The 19,141-nt window shown below is 37.3% G+C and overlaps 1 pseudogene; it reads left to right on the top strand.

The window, feature by feature from the left end:
• The first annotated feature begins 16,390 nt into the window (after positions 1-16,390).
• On the top strand, positions 16,391-19,083 carry LOC125141055 (annotated as a pseudogene).
• The last annotated feature ends 58 nt before the right edge of the window (positions 19,084-19,141 follow it).

Raw genomic sequence — 19,141 nt, forward strand, 5'->3', positions numbered from 1 at the left:
GTCGCGAGAGTTCTTGCTTTTCTTGATTGATTTTGCATGACATGCTCTTTTAGGGGGTTTTCATTTGTTACTTTGAATTTGGCAATTTGTTACTTTTAATTTGGCAATTTGTTACTTTGAATTTGGCAATTTATAATTTGTTGGCTGATTGACCACAATAAAGAAGTTTGCTCATTCTCATCCAGGTCTGAGGAGTTTTCTCAGTATTTTTGTAGTAATTATAGAGTTAACAGTGAAATTTAACTAAAGGCCTAAGAGAAGAGATCACCCTGTGATGTGTCGACTTGGAGACCGGCTCTGAGTTCCGACAAGATTCTTCACTGATAAAATCGAAAGTATCAGGAATAAAATAGGTGACGCTCAACATATGAGAGCAACCAGTGACACAATCTCACCTAAGGCTTTGCACAGCTTTACAAGTACAGGACAGGAAGAGTTAGATAAACTTATTACTACAGCTAAATCAACAACATGTTCACTAGACCCCATCCCAACTAAACTACTGAAAGAAGTGTTACATAAAGCTGGTGAGCCTCTTCTTAATATCATTAACTCCTCGTTATCTTTAGGTTACGTCCCGAAGTCTTTTAAGTTGGCAGTTATTAGGCCACTCATCAAAAAACCTAATTTAGACCCTAATGAACTTTCAAATTACAGACCTATCTCACACCTCCCGTTTATGTCTAAAATACTTGAAAAGGTTGTGTCTGTTCAACGGAGCTCCTTCTTACAGGAGAGCAACATCCTTGAAGAGTTTCAGTCAGGTTTCAGGCCCCATCATAGCACAGAAACTGCACTTGTTAAAGTTACAAACGACTTGTTCTTAGCTTCGGACCAAGACTGTATGTCACTATTAGTTCTACTTGACCTTAGTGCTGCATTCGACACTATAGATCACAACATTCTTCTAGATCGCTTACAATATTACACAGGTATTCATGGTCAGGCTTTAAGCTGGTTTAGATCCTACCTGTCTGACCGATACCATTTTGTAGAATTAAATGGTGAATCCTCCAGTTTACTACCCGTTAAATATGGGGTCCATCAAGGATCAGTTCTAGGACCTCTGCTTTTCTCTATATACATGCTTCCATTAGGGAACATTATTAGAAGACATGGGATTAGTTTCCATTGTTATGCTGATGACACACAGTTATATATCTCATCAAAACCAGATGAAATAGCCACAGTGTCCAAATTAACTCAGTGCCTTAGAGAGATAAAAGACTGGATGAGCTGCAACTTTCTATTGTTAAACTCCGATAAGACAGAAATACTACTCATAGGTCCAAAAACCAGTGCACATAAACTCTCACAACTTAACTCCCATTTAGAGGGATGTACTGTTACTAGTAGCTCGACAGTGAAAGGCCTCGGTGTTATATTAGACAGTAACTTGTCTTTTAAAAATCATATCGCCCATACTACCAAAACAGCCTTCTTCCACCTTAGAAATATTGCCAAGCTGAGAAACATCCTGTCTGTATCTGATGCTGAGAAGCTAGTTCATGCCTTCATGACCTCTAGACTGGACTATTGTAATGCATTACTAGGTGGTTGTCCTGCATCTTTAATAAATAGGTTACAGTTAGTCCAAAATGCAGCTGCCAGAGTTCTCACTAGGACAAGAAAGTATGACCATATAACCCCAATTTTATCATCTCTACACTGGCTACCTGTTAAGTATAGAATTGACTACAAACTGCTGCTACTTACGTACAAGGTTCTTAATGGTTTAGCTCCCATGTATCTAACTAGTCTTCTAACACGTTACAATCCTTCACGCTCTCTGAGATCACAAAACTCAGGGCTTCTGGTAGTTCCCAGAATATCTAAGTCTACTAAAAGTGGTAGAGCATTTTCTTATTTAGCTCCCAAACTTTGGAATAGTCTTCCTGATAGTGTTCGGGGCGCAGACACACTTTCCCAGTTTAAATGTAGATTAAAAACTCATCTCTTTAGTCAGGCGTACACATAATACATCCCATAACATCATGCACCAGTACATCAGACCAGCACATTTTTATGAACAGCAGATATGTTAATCCCTTTCCACTGCTTCTCTCTTTGTACCCATCCCGAGGCATCCAGACACTGTACCAGCTCCCAACGTCCTCTGTGGGACGAAGCCTTTGGACGTCCACTGAGCCGAGGCCGACTCTAAGAATCCTGAGACATCTCCAGTTAGACTCTGTGGTACTCAGGAGATCAGAAGTTCTTGAACCTCACACCAATACCACATTTAACTGACTGTATATTACAATCACACCCCCAGTGTCACCCATATGAGGATGGGTTCCCCCTTGAGTCCGGTTCCTCTCAAGGTTTCTTCCTTTACCAATTTAAGGGAGTTTTTCCTTGCCACTGCTGCCTGAGTCATCTCAGACTTGCTCATAGGGGAATAAATACATACACACTGTGAACTATATACATCTAATAATAATCTAGAATTTTTATTCTGTTAATTCTTATTTCTTTTATTATTTGTTAATTCCTTTATCATTAATTATGTTTACCTTCTGCTCTGTGTTTATGTTCTGTAAAGCTGGTTTGAGACAATGTCTATTGTAAAAAGCGCTATACAAATAAACTTGAATTGAATTGAATTGAAAATGATTTACCTTTTATTGTGAAACATTCAACTGTTGTTATGTATGCGGATGATTCCACAGTGTACTGTTCTGCAAAAAATCCTCATGATGTTTCAAATCTATTAAATCATGATTTGCTGAATATAAGCAAGTGGGTAAAAGAAAACAAATTAGTTTTAAATGTAGACAAATCAACATCTATGCTTTTCTGGAAAAGATTAAAATTAACTACTGTGGGAAAATAATTTTAAGTCGTTTTATTTCTAGCATATTTTTGTGTATCATGTAGAAGCGAAATCAAGTTACAATGCTAGTTAAATTCAAACTTTACATTAGACTTGTGGTTCCTGTATTTCATTAATATGAAAGGAAAAGGGGCAAGGTAACTCAGGTTATCATTTGTCTCTTTGTGCCATTTGTCCCGTTGTTTAAGGTGGCCATTTGATTCAAGGTCCGAGTCAAGAAGAAATGCCAAGCATTAGAGGTGAACTCGTTTCTATGTTAATGAAGGGGTCTGAGAAAGACTGGTATGTTAATGGGATTAAGGGTGAAAGTCCAGGATCTGGAGTGGGGGCTGTTACATCCTTTCATGTTTTGATTGTCACCCAAGTGTTTTGTCACTATCTGATTGGACTGCCCCCTAAAATGTGTATATTTACAATGTATTACAACTGTAAGACAGACTTGATGACTGCAGCGCCCGTGCCAGTACGCTCTGACTTGCAGACTCGTTTCATCGTGTATCTACAATAAAGACGTCTCCTGGTCTTCTCTGGAAAGTTTACAACACTACCCAGCTGTCTCTGAACTTGTCAGTCAATGGGCTGCAGCTAAGACAAGTGACGCAAGCCAGGTTACTGGGCGTCACCTTGGATTCTTACTTGTCTTTTTCAGCTCATATTGATGGAATGATAGCTAAAATGGGGAAGGGTATTGCAATGTCCAGAAAATGTATGTCATATATTCCTATGTCCATTGCTAGACAGGTGGTCCAGTCTCTTGTTTTGTGCCATTTAGAAAACTGTCCAATTATATGGTCGTCCACATCACTAAAACATCTTTGTAAGCTTCAAGTGGCACAAAATAGGCGGCAAGGACTGTCCTCCAGTGCTCTTTAAAGACTAACGTGGCCCTGATGCATAAACGTATTTCTTGGCTCACAATTGACGACAAAATTAAATTATGATTAATTTTAATGTTGTGGAATGCAGTATTTATGAAACAGCCACAGCTTATCTCTGAGCAGTTTGCTTTTGTAGGAAGTGGACACCTATACGCCACCAGGCAGGCACTAGGTGGTGATATAAAACTTCCGCTTCCCAGGACAAATTTTTTGAAACGCACATCACTTTACAGAGCAATATCTATTTGGAATAGGCTTTCTATCTCATCACACAGAATTCATAACAAATACAAATTTAAGAGGACAGTAACCCAGGAATTGCTGCAAATGATCTAGTGCCAGCTGTAAATTGTCATGTTCTTTTAAATGTTATGTTCTCTGAATGTAAGTGCAATGTTTGAATTTTTTTTAATGTAATTTGTGTTGCTTATTGTTTTGTGTGATTTTTATGTTGTGAATAATTTTAAAAGAGGACCCCAGGAAGATTAGCTGCCATTAAATGGGCCGCTAATGGTGATCCTAATAAAACAATAATAATAAACTTATACGGTATACAAAATCAAGTGGAAGGGTCGAAGCCCAAGGGAAGAGATGCTAATCTCACGGCTTAGAATGGGTCACACTGGTTTAAATGCAACACTGTGTAGAATAGGAAAACATCCCACTGGATTATGCACTGATTGTAATGTACAAGAGACAGTACAGCACATACTGTTAGACTGTGGAAAATATAAAGAAGATAGGGCAGAGTTAAAGGCATGAATAGATGGGCAAAGCATGACGCTTGAGCATCTATTAGGTAAAATGGCTACGAGAATACACAAGTTAGTAATTTTGTTTCTGAAAAGACTGGGTTAAGTGAAAGAATATAATTTTTTGTTTTTTTGTTTTTATCCCCCCCTATCCTTTGAAGTCATTCTAGTGCCCACACTCCAGTCTAGTAGGTGGCGGCAATGCACCTTTAACCCTCTGGGGTCTGACCATATTGGGACACTGGCAGAGGATCTGACATGCTCTTACATTTGGTCTTTTTTCAGTTATTTCAAAACAATATCACATAACATTGGCTAATATCACATAACATTGTATTCAGCACAAACTGGGCTACAATATTATGTAAGTAAAATGTATGTACATGTTTGTATTTTTAAGTAAATGATGTTTATGCGTAAAGAAAAAGAAAAGATGCTGAAATAAGGCCAAGAAACACATACTAAACATTTGTTCACACACAATAAAGTTCTCTACTCTTGTAGAGTTGATAATTTGCTACAAAAAGATGTGAAAACCATTTTACCCACTCATTCACATGAAACAATACATTGATTTAACTTTTGTAAGACAGTTTTTGTTGTGTAAAGGCAATATGCAAGGGAGGGTCAATGGTCATGAATATTGATGATTCACACCTGAGGAGGCCCAACCCCCTAATGGCTTAGTCTGGATTGTCTTGACAAAAGAATGAATGTGGGGAGACTTAAAGAGAAAATCTTTTGCTTGTAGTTTAATAAAATAGTATATAATGAAGTACAAAAGACTTAAGATTTTATTTATATCTGTACTTGACAAAATAAGACTTATTTTACCAATGTTAAAAAAACATGAGCAGTACAGAGTCAAGAGTCAAGAATTGTATGCAATGATTCAAAATGTCAGCTGTAAATGTACAGTTTGGTTTTACATATAAATTAAATACTTATATAAATATAAATTTTTTAAATGTTGTCATGCCATTGTTCAAAACAGTTCCTATTTAACTGAACACACAAGGGAACATTACATGTTTTGCATTTCCAAGGTGTGTCCTGTCTTTTACCATGCACTGTCTTGCAGCACACACATTTCGGCGACCAACAGTGGCAGTATTTCTTACATCAGTTCCCAGTTGCGTTGCAGCGTGCCCTCGTGTGAGTGTCAGACGTAGGTGAACGTGTTGCAGCCACATTCCTAAAAAAAATATCATAATTAGTATCATGTATTTCCAAAGTACAAAGCAACACACCAGTATTACTAATACAAATAAAAATAAATTTCGGTAAATGTGGCTTACACAGGATGAATGTCGGTCGCGTTGCTGCGTGCCATCGTGCGAGTGTCAGACGAAGGTGAAGCCACATTCCTAAAAAAAAAAAAAATCATAATTAGTATCATGTATTTTTTAAAGTATTTACAAAACAATAAATATAATGTATTTTCCACATCAGTAATACAAATATTCACAAGCATAATAGAAAAAAATGCTTACATGTGGACGTACTCTTTATTGTTCTCGTTGCTGCAGAGGGTTAAGTTGAGTTGCCAACCGCCATTAAACTCGAAGAAGAAGAAGGTGTGCAGACCTTGGACTGGCTCACGTCTTCCTCTGCTGCTGCACCCAGGGTCCATGGTTCCCTGTCGCCGGAGTAAACAACACCTGGGCCGGCTGCTTCCTGGGTGCGCTGGGCCTGGACAGAGAAATACAGAGAGTAGAGGTGAAGGAGTAGTAATTTCGTGAGGTGAATGTACCTGAGACAGGTGAGCGACCGAACGGGAAGCTTCCAGCTTGTCTTTCTACTCCCACAGCTGTGCCTACTTCACCTGTAGGTCACTGATCTGCTTCTCCACGGCCTCCAGCTCCAGGTCCACCGAGTGCTGCTCGAATGTGTCCTCACCTACATTCAAAGGCAGACACACAGGGCAAGTACAACAGAGGTAATTAGTGTGAGAAGGTGTAGAGAACTAGTGGTAACCGGGCTAGCAGGCTAGTGATGCTAGCGGGCTAACCAGCTAGAAGCGAATGCTCAGGAAAACAAATAAAATGTTAGCGATATCAAAAAGAATTTTGAGTGATTATTTTACTCTTAAGATGCTATTGCTGGTGGGCTCAACCTTTGCAAAAAAGTATGGAGTTAAAGTATAAACTCAAAGATAATCCAAAACTGAATCAGAATACTCAGCCAAGCAAACACATGCAACCTTTTTTTTTCTTCAAATTCATAACTACCTTTAATGTTCCCTTTAACAGGTAATAACTTTAATGACAAGAGGAAAATGATTTACCTGAAAAGTAAGCTGGCTTTATATGGACCCTGCTGAAAAATCCAGCATAAACCAGCATGAATTCCATGCTGGTCCAGGCTGGTTTTTACTGGTTCATTCTGGTATAGTGCTGGTATAGTGCTGGTATAGCTGGGTGGCCAGCATGGTGTTATCAAGCAAAACGGAGCTGATGTAGCCAGTTAACCAGTATGATCTTTCTGTAATGAGCTTTCTGGGAACAAACTTTATTTTTGCTTATGTATGTTTCTATGTAACACATTAATATAATATTAAAACACAATGTATTGGAATATATTTAATTATAAGTGTGTTATTGCTTTTGCTCCCTCTTTTAAATAAAGAACTGAAATAACAAAGCTCAAAAAGCTTTGAATAACAAAGAATAAAAACATTTAAAAATCGTTCGTTAGGGATTAAAGTGTATCCACAAGTTAAATATAGTAATACCAACAAATGTTGACTTCCCGGGCTCCATGAGGGAAGCAGCATATAAATCATACAGAATGATGGCTTTTGAAATATATATATATATATATATATATATATATATATATATATATATATATATATATATATATATATATATATAAGTAGTTGAGTTGTTTGTCTGTTTTTTTAGTAAAGCGGTAATGTGTAGAGATATTACCCAGCATCAGCGATGCTATGCAACCTTTAAAGCAACTATGTTCACCAAGGTAAATGTAGTTCCTGCACTTTCCAAAAATAAATCTCACAATGTTTGACTACATTATATACCTTACAGTGTTTATCGAAATCAGTATAAGTGCACGTGTTCCAGATCATCATGTTTTTGCCACCGTAATTTGGATTTTGTTTTGGGGTAAATAAAAAGCTTTGGCTTCTACACGACGAATCTGCTGATCACTGGGAATCAGAATGTTTGCATACGTGAGGTACTTGGATGACGGCTGCACGGCCGTTGTTTCAACTAGTGAAATTAAGGACTTTAACTATGACATGTTTGACCAAACTCAGGTTTATTGGGTAGCCATGATGGAAGCAAGACTTCTTCAGGGCACAAATACTAATGCTTAAAGGTATGTAACTTAAGCAGTAGCTGTTTTATCTTGGCATTCTCTTGATGAGCTTCAAAAGGTAGTCACCTGAAATGGTCTTCCAACAGTCTTGAAGGAGTTCCCAGAGATGCTTAGCACTTGTTGGCCCTTTTGCCTTCACTCTGCGGTCCAGCTCACCCCAAACCATCTCGATTGGGTTCAGGTCCGGTGACTGTGGAGGCCAGGTCATCTGGCGCAGCACCCCATCACTCGCCTTCATGGTCAAATAGCCCTTATACAGCCTGGAGGTGTGTTTGTGGTCATTTTTTTTTGTTATGTACGTATATAATTCCACATGTGTTAATTCATATGCCTTCAGTGTGAATCTACAATTTTTATAGTCATGAAAATAAAGAAAACTCTTTGAATGAGAAGGTGTGTCCTGTCTTTATTAAAAAGTGAATTGCAATTCTCTAGAAAATTGTCTTGGTCTTTATTTAACTATGAATATGCACTAAGAAATGTGATATGTAACAAATGGGTTTTGTTGTGGTCTTGCTGGGATTATACTAGCATCCAAAAGACAACATATGTTGACCAGCACACCAGCATCCCAGGCTGGTCGGCCAGCACACCAGCATCCCAGGCTGGTCGGCCAGCACACCAGCAACAGGCGCCTAATGCTGGACCAGCATACCACCATCCCAAGCTGGTCCCAGCATGCAAAACATACCTTATCCAGGACCGGCAATGCTGTTTTTTTTAGCAGGGGAGAGGTAGGTGTAACAAGGAGTAACTTGCATCTTGATCTGTTCATGACTTACGACCGTCTAGGGGTCATTCACAACAGAATGGGCAAATGAGAGTCTTGATTCAGAGATTTTGAGATTACAACTCACAATCTTTTATTCACTACTAGACAAAGATTTAGGCTTCAGGGGAGGACAAGGCCAAAATAATAAACAAAACAAGTTTCCTCAGAATACCTTTTACTTAAACCAAAATGAAAGAAAATAAAATACAATCGTTACTTACCTAACTCTCTCTCAAAAAACAATATAAAGATATTCAAAATAAATGGAGCTATAAGACTCTCATTACATATTTCTACAAAGTGCTCATGAACATATTACTGACAATTCTAAATAAAGTATACATTAAAGAAAATAAAGTATAAAACATCTTTCCCTGATGTTAATTGTTTGCTCCACCCACTCATTCCTTACCATAGACACTAATTGCATTCCATCTCTTCCCCAGGTGTTTTGTCTTTGTCTCTGATTGTCTCTGCTTTGTGATTGGTCCCTGTTTACTATAAATACACTGTTTGTTCATTCCCCTGTTGTGAGTCGTTGTTGGTGTTTAGCGTATCATGTTGTCTGTTCCTGTTCTGTGTTCTGACCTGTTTTTGCCTGCCTGTTTCTTTCATTAAAATAGTAAACTACATTTGGATCCTCAATTGCCTTTGTCGCACCATGTCACATCGTGACAGCAGTGAAGATATAAAGGAGAGGTGAACGCAGCTCTAAAATGGCGCAGTTACACGTGAGAGCACGTGTGAGCTTACAACACACATCTGCTAATAGCTAAGGGGGTTTTTACACAGGTCACTTCCTGCGTTTTCTGTGATCCGATAGCTATCCGATGGTAAAAAGACCAGGTCTAAATGCCCTCCGAAACGGTTTCGAGACGGATATAAATCCGATCATTCAAACCCCTTCAGGAGGTGGTCTGGGACGCGTTTCAGATGAAACTGGACAGGTGTAAATGAATGTGGTTGTTCAAGCCACATACGTCAGCACTATACTCCTCCCAAATGGAAGTACGTCACTTGCAAGTGACTCGCAAGTCGTGCATCGCGCCAGAAACAAATATGTTTTCCCACCAGCGCTGCTCCGATCTTAAAATGCACTGCTGCCACCAGCGAAAATGCAACAAACCGTAAATGCTGTTTTTTGTGGCAAACGCACATACACCAAAGTGTGTTCCATTTCAATTACACCAGAAATGAGGTAAAATATATTTGCATTTTGGGCGGGAGTAAAAAGATCGGATTGATATCCGATTCGCCAAGACACATTTATGTGGCATAATGTAAATGGGACAGTTTTAACAAATCAGATAGCTATCGGATCAGAGACAACACATGAAGTGACTGGGTGTAAAAAGGCCCTAACACTCAGCTGGGGCTAATATTTTAACACAGAACATGACAAAACTAAATAAAACACATACCTGGGCAAATCAGCACCAAAAGGCTTGTCAGCATACAGTGCATCAGTGTCGCATTGGAAGTCTTAACCGAATAAACAGAAATTCGGAGTTTACAAGCAGGCCAATTAACACACTCTTCATACTGAAACACAACTAGGAGTTGACTGACAAAATAAGTAAACTTTTGTATAGTTTATCTTTCAAACTTGGGTTTGAAAATTATCCAAACTTAATTATTAAGATGGAGCAATCATTGAAACGACTTATCAGCAGGACGAGCTATGAGACTCTGATTATTTAGCTCCGGCCTGCAATATCATGTGCACAACCGCTAGTGACAACCGCCAATGGTGAGATTCCAAATTTATGCTGATACTATTTTTAAACTCCGTTACACATGGGTCAAGCACAAACAAATCTATCAATTGAAATAATAAACAAAACAAAACTCACAGGCTCAACACACTCTGAACACAAACTCACAATCTTTCTCTCTGATATGACAATTAACAATAAATGAAATGGCTTAACACTTTAGAGGATATACTATACAAATGAGCAATGTGAAAGCACAACGCAAACAAAGTAATCACGATGGCACGAAAGGCCCCCTTCAGTGATCCAGACAGACCTTTTATCCAGAACAGGGGCCTGTTTCAGAATGGAGGTTCAACCAACTCTGAGTTTAAACTTAAACTTGACAAACCCTGAGATGGGAAACTCTGAGTTTTCGGTTACAGAACAGCTGAAATGAGTTAGTTTTATCAACTCTAAATTGACTGACTGAGTTAAGTGCGTGCGTCACCCACTATAAAAAGCCATTATCAATGGAGCGCAGATAAAACGAGTCACCATGGCAAAAGAAAAGAAAACTGCATATTTCTCAAAAGCAGAACTGGAAGTGCTTATGCAAGCATATGTAGAATTTGAACACGTATTTTAAAAAAACAACACTGCTGTATAAAACAATAGTGGATTTAACATCAAATTTTAATTTGGTGTATTTTAAAAATATATATAAAAAAAATTGAAAGCATTAGAAGTGCAGTTTCTTGTCTCTCCTTATTGTTCAAGTGGTTGAGGTTGATTTTGGATATAGAAAGTAATTAATAGGTAAATAGACCAAATTAGTAAGTAGACCAAGTAGACCAATACTTTCTGGAGATAGTAATTATTACATTAATCTAATTAGACTAGCTGAAGATGTAATTTGTAGTTAGTAATTAAGAACTATTTTAGAGTAAATTCCAAACTGTTATAATATCAGAGGTGAAACCTGAAGAACAGTATTTTATTTTATCAGGAAACAACACAAAATTTGTCAGAAAGCACTTAAGAGCGAAGCACACTTTCCTGACCGCTCTGTAAACAGTAGCCTTACTAATATGTTCTGCATCCCTGATGTTATACACAAAACTCCACCTTCCTGAAAACAAATGTCAAGTACAGAGAGAAGACACTAGAGGGCAGCACAGAAATAAAACAAATTACTGAAGGTCATAACAATGACAAAATATATTTGTATTCAATTTAACAATAATGGGTGTTTCTTCATGAAGAGATGATCAATAGACAATGATCTAAGTTAGCTTACATCATTGACCCCAACTTCCTAACAAGCTATGAGTGAAGAAAATAATGTTATGTTTACATGACAAATATATTTTTTTTAAATCTATGATCCCATCATTCCCATCAGTGTGAATTATATCTTGACTTTTGTTTAGTCAAGCCTTTTGTTAATACTTTTTTCGTACATAAGGAAGGAGAGATATAATTCACAGGCAAATTAACTTTTTTTATTCAAGCCTCCACAAGTGTACAGTTTATAATTTCTACAAAATAGACTTTAAGTTAAAACTATATTTTTCTATATATTTCTTGGTTACACAATCAAACAAAATGGGTGCATTAAATGGGTGCACTTTTCCTCTGGAATCAATGCATAAATGAATCAATCATTCTACATGCCTGGTATCTGGTGTACAAAAGGGGAGACCTAATATGGGTGGGAATTGTGTGGGGGGAAAAAATCTCAGCATTTAATGGAACAGTGTTATTTTTTTTTACTCTCTACTTTTAATACAATCTGTTTATTTATAGATAAGCTAATCATTGTGTTTAAAGAAAATGCTCCTCAAATGCTACAAATGCTAACCATCATAATTGTATATTAAGGAATTAATAAGAAAGTCCAAGAGATATATGTAGAATACAAATAATAACATAACAACATAAAAATAAAATAAATTTTGAAATATGAATTTGAAACAGAAAAAAAAAGCAAAACCAAAAAACACCAACTTCTAAAAATATCTATTGGCTTCCTGTTGACACAGTGGTTATAAAAAGCTATTGTACTGCTATACTGTTCTATACATCTTGTTTTCAATATAATTTAAAAAGAATCACCCAGTCCTGGAATATTGTTAGCGTGTTTTTTGACCTAATGTTTGTACAGGTGTGTCTAAGAATATCTCTATATATCAGATATGTACACCTTTGTCAGATGTTCAAATTTGTTTTAGTCAAATATACAATGTCAAACATGAAAAGTATTCTATACATTCAGCAATAGCAAATATCTAATAAGTAATAATGTGTTGTTATATGCCGAACCTCTTGTTCTTTCTGTCTTACACAGCATTACACACCTGTACCCATTCGTATACTGTAGTACTTACCTGATATCAACAAAGAAAAAGTTTCCATTCTCATTGGCTGAGGGCTTTCACTATATTCTTGGCCTTGGTCCAGCAGCTCTTGCTGATCAACTGCAGGTAAGGGAGCTCAGAGTGGATGGTTAGAGATGGTACGTACACCACTCTCTTGTGAGCCAGACTACACTGTTTCCAAACCAGGCTTGAAGCTTCCTGAAAGGGTACTAAAAAGGTGAAGGTGTAAAGAATCTGTAGCACCTTAGAGGGCAGATTAAATCCTCTATGGAAAAGAACAAGAAGAAGAAGAATCATATGCTCTTCACATATACATCACAGCACAAATTCTTTCTTTTTTTTATATTTTATATTTATATTTAGAGATTTTATATTTTTATATAAAAATATTTTTATTTATTAAATATTGAAATTTTAAATTTATACATTCATTTTCTTAGGTTACATTACATTTTGTTGTTATATAATACTTACATATAAGTATTATATAACGACATAATATATGAAGTGTCATTACAGATTTCTAGAAGAAAATGTGAAGTCATCAAATGTTCAATGAAGGTCACCAAGGCAATGTCAGTTCAAACCTTCCACCATGGTCTTCAAGTAGAACTATCCATAGCATTCAAACCAAAATGAGGATAGGCTTCTCTCAAGATTTCTTCCTCATATCATCTCATTGAGCTTTCCCTTGCTCCGGCTTGCTCATTAGGGATAGGGAGATATTTTAATTGTATGTATTCATTTATTTATTTATTTATTTATTATTCTCATTATTATTTTATTTAATTATTTCTTTTTTCTCTCTCTCTCTTTTGCTTGTAAACTTCTGTAAAGCTGCTTTGAGACAACTGGAACTGTTAAAAGTGCTATACAAATAAATTCAATTTGAATTTGAATTCAGAAATAATACTCCTGCATAGTGGAGCCCTAAAAAACATTTAGGGCTCCAAGAGCCTGAATTTTACAAAAGTTCCTGAATTTTTGACACACATCAAGCCAGAAGTCAAAGCATCTGCTTAAAGTCAAACTGAGAAAAGAGGGAAATCAGGTTGGTTCAAACAAAAGGCAGCATGTCAAATTTGTTTGAAACATCTAGATGAAAATATTCAGATTATCAGATATATCAGAAATTTGGATCCATCATCTCATATTCATCTTGATCAAAATGACAAATGTTTTCTATATACAGAAAAAGCAAAAGTATTGGCCTTTTTTTACATTACATTTGCATCTAAAAACAATCGAAAATGTCAGGAGGTTTTCTTTAAGAATGGCCTTGTAAATGTTCGTCACTTAGTAAATTGTTTTGAGATAAATTCATTTCCTTTGAAACTAGACATGCGTCAAAAACAAAAGATTCATGTCATCTGAATGCAGCATAGGAGTGGCAGCAGACGTTCAGTGCCAGGCAAAACAAGTTTTATATAGTTAACACTTGCATAGAAGGGAGATGATACAATACTTCCCCCCAGACACTCCCAGAGACAGAAATGCTATTGAATGTCCACAATGTACTGTATTCTTTCAACCACAAACTCTGTGCGTTTTGTTCTGTTTTGAAGAGACCTGAGGCATCAATGCATTCTTTTAATAAGTAAAGAATGATTTATATATGTGCTTTGAAGTTTCTGTCAACAATAAATATATTCTGATACTGGTTCAATAGGTCACAGACCATCAGTCTTGAAAACTCTGTTGTAATACAGTAAGAAAAGCACACAGATGACAATATTTAAATGCTAATTTTTGTACTTCAGGAAAATATAGGTAATTATAAATTGCTTGAAGACTGCCAGTGACTCAGCTGTCTGACATATAGAGGAAGTTCATTTTTGAAAGTGAAAGTGATGTGACATACGGCTAAGTACGGTGACCCAGACTCAGACCCAGAATTCGTTCTCTGCATTTAACCCATCCAAAGTGCACACCCAGAGCAGTGGGCAGCCATTTATGCCCCGGCGCCCGGGGAGCAGTTGGGGGGGTTCGGTGAATTGCTCAAGGGCACCTCAGTGTGTGGTTTTTTTTTTTTTTTTTTTTCTTTTTCTTTTATCTTTTAACTCTGAATTTTCTATATTCCTCTTTAGTAATTATTTCACTTATCATCATTTCCATGAGCAGTCAGGTGAAGTCGAAAGACGTAGTGTGAGAAGTCCAAGCTGTGAACCATACCATATCTGCTGAATATAAAACCTCCTTTACCACAGACCACTTTGCTTAAAATTACCAAAGTAGAATATTACACAAATTTTAAATAATTGATGCAGCCAGAGATGATAAAAGACAAAACCCAAACTGCTTTAATCCAGTTGCTTGCAACTGACAAGTCAAGGCTGTAAAAGAGGATGTTCTACCATCCTCTCTGACTTCACACTTCGTCTCAAAAGACCTTAGTTGTTTATCCAGAATTTACTGATCGCTATCAGTTCGTAGATTTAAAGGTCTATATATAAAGGTCATACTAATGTTATGTTTGCAAGGTTCTGTTTTAGGCCCATTGCTTTTCTCCCTATATATACTACCCCTTTGTGCAATTATTTGTACACACAGCTATATGTTTCAGCTAAGTCAGACGTGAGACAACAATTTAATAAGATTGAATTAAATCGCTCCTTGTTACTAATTTCCTCCTACACCTCTAACAAGACAGAGGTGCTTTTACTTGGACCACAATCATTTAATGACTTTGGCAGGAAGAAATTTGTGTTGGGTCTGTGGTGAACTCAGAAATTGCACTTACCCATTAGTTGATCAGGAGCTCTCAGTTGCTTAACTACAAACTGTTGTAGAAAAGATAATAATATCATTAGAATAGTGTTCTTTCATCTCAGAAATATTGCTAAGATAGGAAATGTGATGTCATTACATGATTCAGAAACACTAGTCAATGCATTTGTCACCTGTAGGTTGGATTCCATCCATCCATCCATCTTCTACTGCTTATCCGGGGCTGGGTCGCGGGGGCAAGTCAAGTCAAGTCAAGAAACCTTTATTGTCACATCACCACAGCACATGTGCCATGGTGAGTGAAATTCTTGGGAGCGAGCTCCAGAAATTGCAGAACCATTTACATACAGTAGTTAAGAAACAGAAATTAGAACAATTTACAAACATGTTAAAAAATTTGCAAAATGCTCAGTACCAGTTGAAATGTGCAAATGTGGAAAATGTGGAAAAGATGCAATGTGATCATACATAGTCAGTACACACAGTGTACTACTAGACATATTTACAATGCATTACCCATTATATACAGTAAGAATTATATATATATATATATATATATATATATATATATATATATATATATATATATATATATATATATATATTGCTTTAAATGAATGGTTACAGTCATGGTGTCAGGCTCAGAAACTACTCTTTATCGATAATTGGAATGTTTTCTGGGAGCGTCCTAGGCTATTCCGTGCTGACGGCCTGCACCCCAGCAGAGTTGGAGCGGAGATCCTCTCGGACCACATCTCCAGGGCGCTGAACACCTTCTGACTGGTAAACTACTCTTTAAATTTAAATCTCAATAGCCATCCTTCACCTCAGCACATTGACACAAAAAATGCACACAAAGCTCACCCTATAGAAACTGTGTCTGTTCCCTGAGCAGTGAGCTCAAAAAGTAAATACATGAGAAGTTCTCAAAATAATCTTACTGTAATTAGACCAGAAATATGCCAAAGAAACAAACAAAAACAGTTCTTAAGGTTTGGACTTCTGAACATTAGATCGCTTGCACCCAAAGCACTTATCGTAAATGAAATCATCTCAGAAAATAGCCTTACTGCACTCTGCCTCACCGAAACGTGGATTAAACCAAATGAATACATCAGACTAAATGAGTCTACACCATCAGGGTATATCTATAAGCACGAGCCTCGTCTGACTGGTCGTGGAGGTGGTGTCGCCACTATCCTTAGTGATTACCTCACTGCTAACCAGAGAACACAGCATAGATTTAGTTCTTTTGAAGTGCTCGTCCTTAATGTTACACTATCACACATGCACACGAAGAAATCCCTGATGTCTCTTGCTCTAGCGACCGTGTACAGACCCCCAGGGCCCTACACAGTTTTTCTCTCAGACCTATTGGTTAACTTTGACAAAGCATTAATTGTAGGAGACTTTAACATTCATGTTGACGACACAAACGACACTTTAGGACTCACATTTATGGACTTACTAAACTCACTTGGGCTCAAACAAAACATCACTAGTGCAACTCATCGACGTAACCACACACTAGATTTAATAATATCACACAGAATAGATGTCACTGATATAGATATCATACCTCAAAGTGATGACATCACAGACCATTACCTCATAATGTACTCACTACCTATAGAACAGACTAACTGTGTCTCACCACGTTATCGACTCGGTAGAACCATTATTCCGACCACCAAAGACAGATTCACAAATACACTGCCTGACCTGTCTGGACTTCTTACTGTACCCTTAAACTCAAACGACCTAGATGTAATGACTAACAGCATAAACGCTATATTCACTAGCACATTAGACACCGTTGCCCCAGTCAGATTACAGAAGGTTAGAGATAAAACACTTGCACCGTGGTATAATAGTCATACTCACACCCTCAAGAGGGAGACCCGTAACCTTGAACGGAAATGGAGAAAAACTAAATTAGAGGTTTTTAGAATGGCGTATAAGGACAGTATGTCCAGCTATAGACAAGCTCTAAAAGCTGCTAGGGCTGAGCACCTGAGCAAACTCATAGAAAATAACCAGAACAATCCCAGGGTTTTATTTAGCACAGTGGCTAGTTTAACAAAAAAAAACAGAAATCTGAACACACTATTCCATCACATTTCAGTAGTGAGGACTTTATGAGATTCTTCACTGATTAAATCGAAAGTATCAGGAATAAAATAGGTGACGCTCAACATATGAGAGCAACCAGTGACACAATCTCACCTAAGGCTTTACAAGTACAGGACAGGAAGAGTTAGATAAACTTATTACTACAGCTAAATCAACAACATGTTCACTAGACCCCATCCCAACTAAACTACTGAAAGAAGTGTTACATAAAGCTGGCGAGCCTCTTCTTAATATCATTAACTCCTCGTTATCTTTAGGTTACGTCCCGAAGTCTTTTAAGTTGGCAGTTATTAGGCCACTCATCAAAAAACCTAACTTAGATCCTAATGAACTTTCAAATTACAGACCTATATCACACCTTCCGTTTATGTCTAAAATACTTGAAAAGGTTGTGTCTGTTCAACTGAGCTCCTTCTTACAGGAGAGCAACATCCTTGAAGAGTTTCAGTCAGGTTTCAGGCTCCATCATAGCACAGAAACTGCAGTTGTTAAAGTTACAAACGACTTGTTCTTAGCTTCGGACCAAGACTGTATGTCACTATTAGTTCTACTTGACCTTAGTGCTGCATTCGACACTATAGACCACAACATTCTTCTAGATCGCTTACAAAATTACACGGGTATTCATGGACAGGCTTTAAGCTGGTTTAGATCCTACCTGTCAGAGCGATACCATTTTGTAGAATTAAATGGTGAATCCTCCAGTTTATTACCAGTTAATTATGGGGTCCCTCAAGGATCAGTTCTTGGACCTCTGCTTTTCTCTATATACATGCTTCCATTAGGGAACATTATTAGAAGACATGGGATTAGTTTCCGTTGTTATGCTGATGACACACAGTTATATATCTCATCAAAACCAGATGAAATAGCCACAGCGTCCAAATTAACTCAGTGCCTTAGAGAGATAAAAGACTGGATGAGCTGCAACTTTCTATTGTTAAACTCCGATAAGACAGAAATACTACTCATAGGTCCAAAAACCAGCGCACAGAAACTCTCACAACTTAACTCCCATTTAGAGGGATGTACTGTTACTAGTAGCTCGACAGTGAAAGACCTCTGTGTTTATTAGACAGCAACTTGTCTTTTAAAAATCATATCGTTCATACTACCAAAACAGCCTTCTTCCACCTTAGAAATATTGCCAAGCTGAGAAACATCCTGTCTGTATCTGATGCTGAGAAGCTAGCTGCCAGAGTTCTCACTAGGACAAGAAGTATTATCATATAACCCCAATTTTATCATCTCTACACTGGCTACCTGTTAAGTTTAGAATTGACTACAAACTGCTGCTACTTATGTACAAGGCTCTTAATGGTTTAGCTCCCATGTATCTAACTAGTCTTCTAACATGTTACAATCCTTCACGCCCTCTGAGATCACAAAACTCAGGACTTTTGGTAGTTCTCAGAATATCTAAGTCTACTAAAGGTGGTAGAGCGTTTTTGTATTTAGCTCCCAAACTTTGGAATAGTCTTCCTGATAGTGTTCGGGGCTCAGACACACTTTCCCAGTTTAAATGTAGATTAAAAGCTCATCTCTTTAGTCAGGCGTACACATAATACATCCTATAGTATCATGCACTAGTACATCAGACCGGCACATTTTTATGAACAGCAG

Source organism: Tachysurus fulvidraco, chromosome 4 (assembly GCF_022655615.1).
Source record: "Tachysurus fulvidraco isolate hzauxx_2018 chromosome 4, HZAU_PFXX_2.0, whole genome shotgun sequence".
In the NCBI taxonomy this organism is placed as follows: domain Eukaryota; kingdom Metazoa; phylum Chordata; class Actinopteri; order Siluriformes; family Bagridae; genus Tachysurus; species Tachysurus fulvidraco.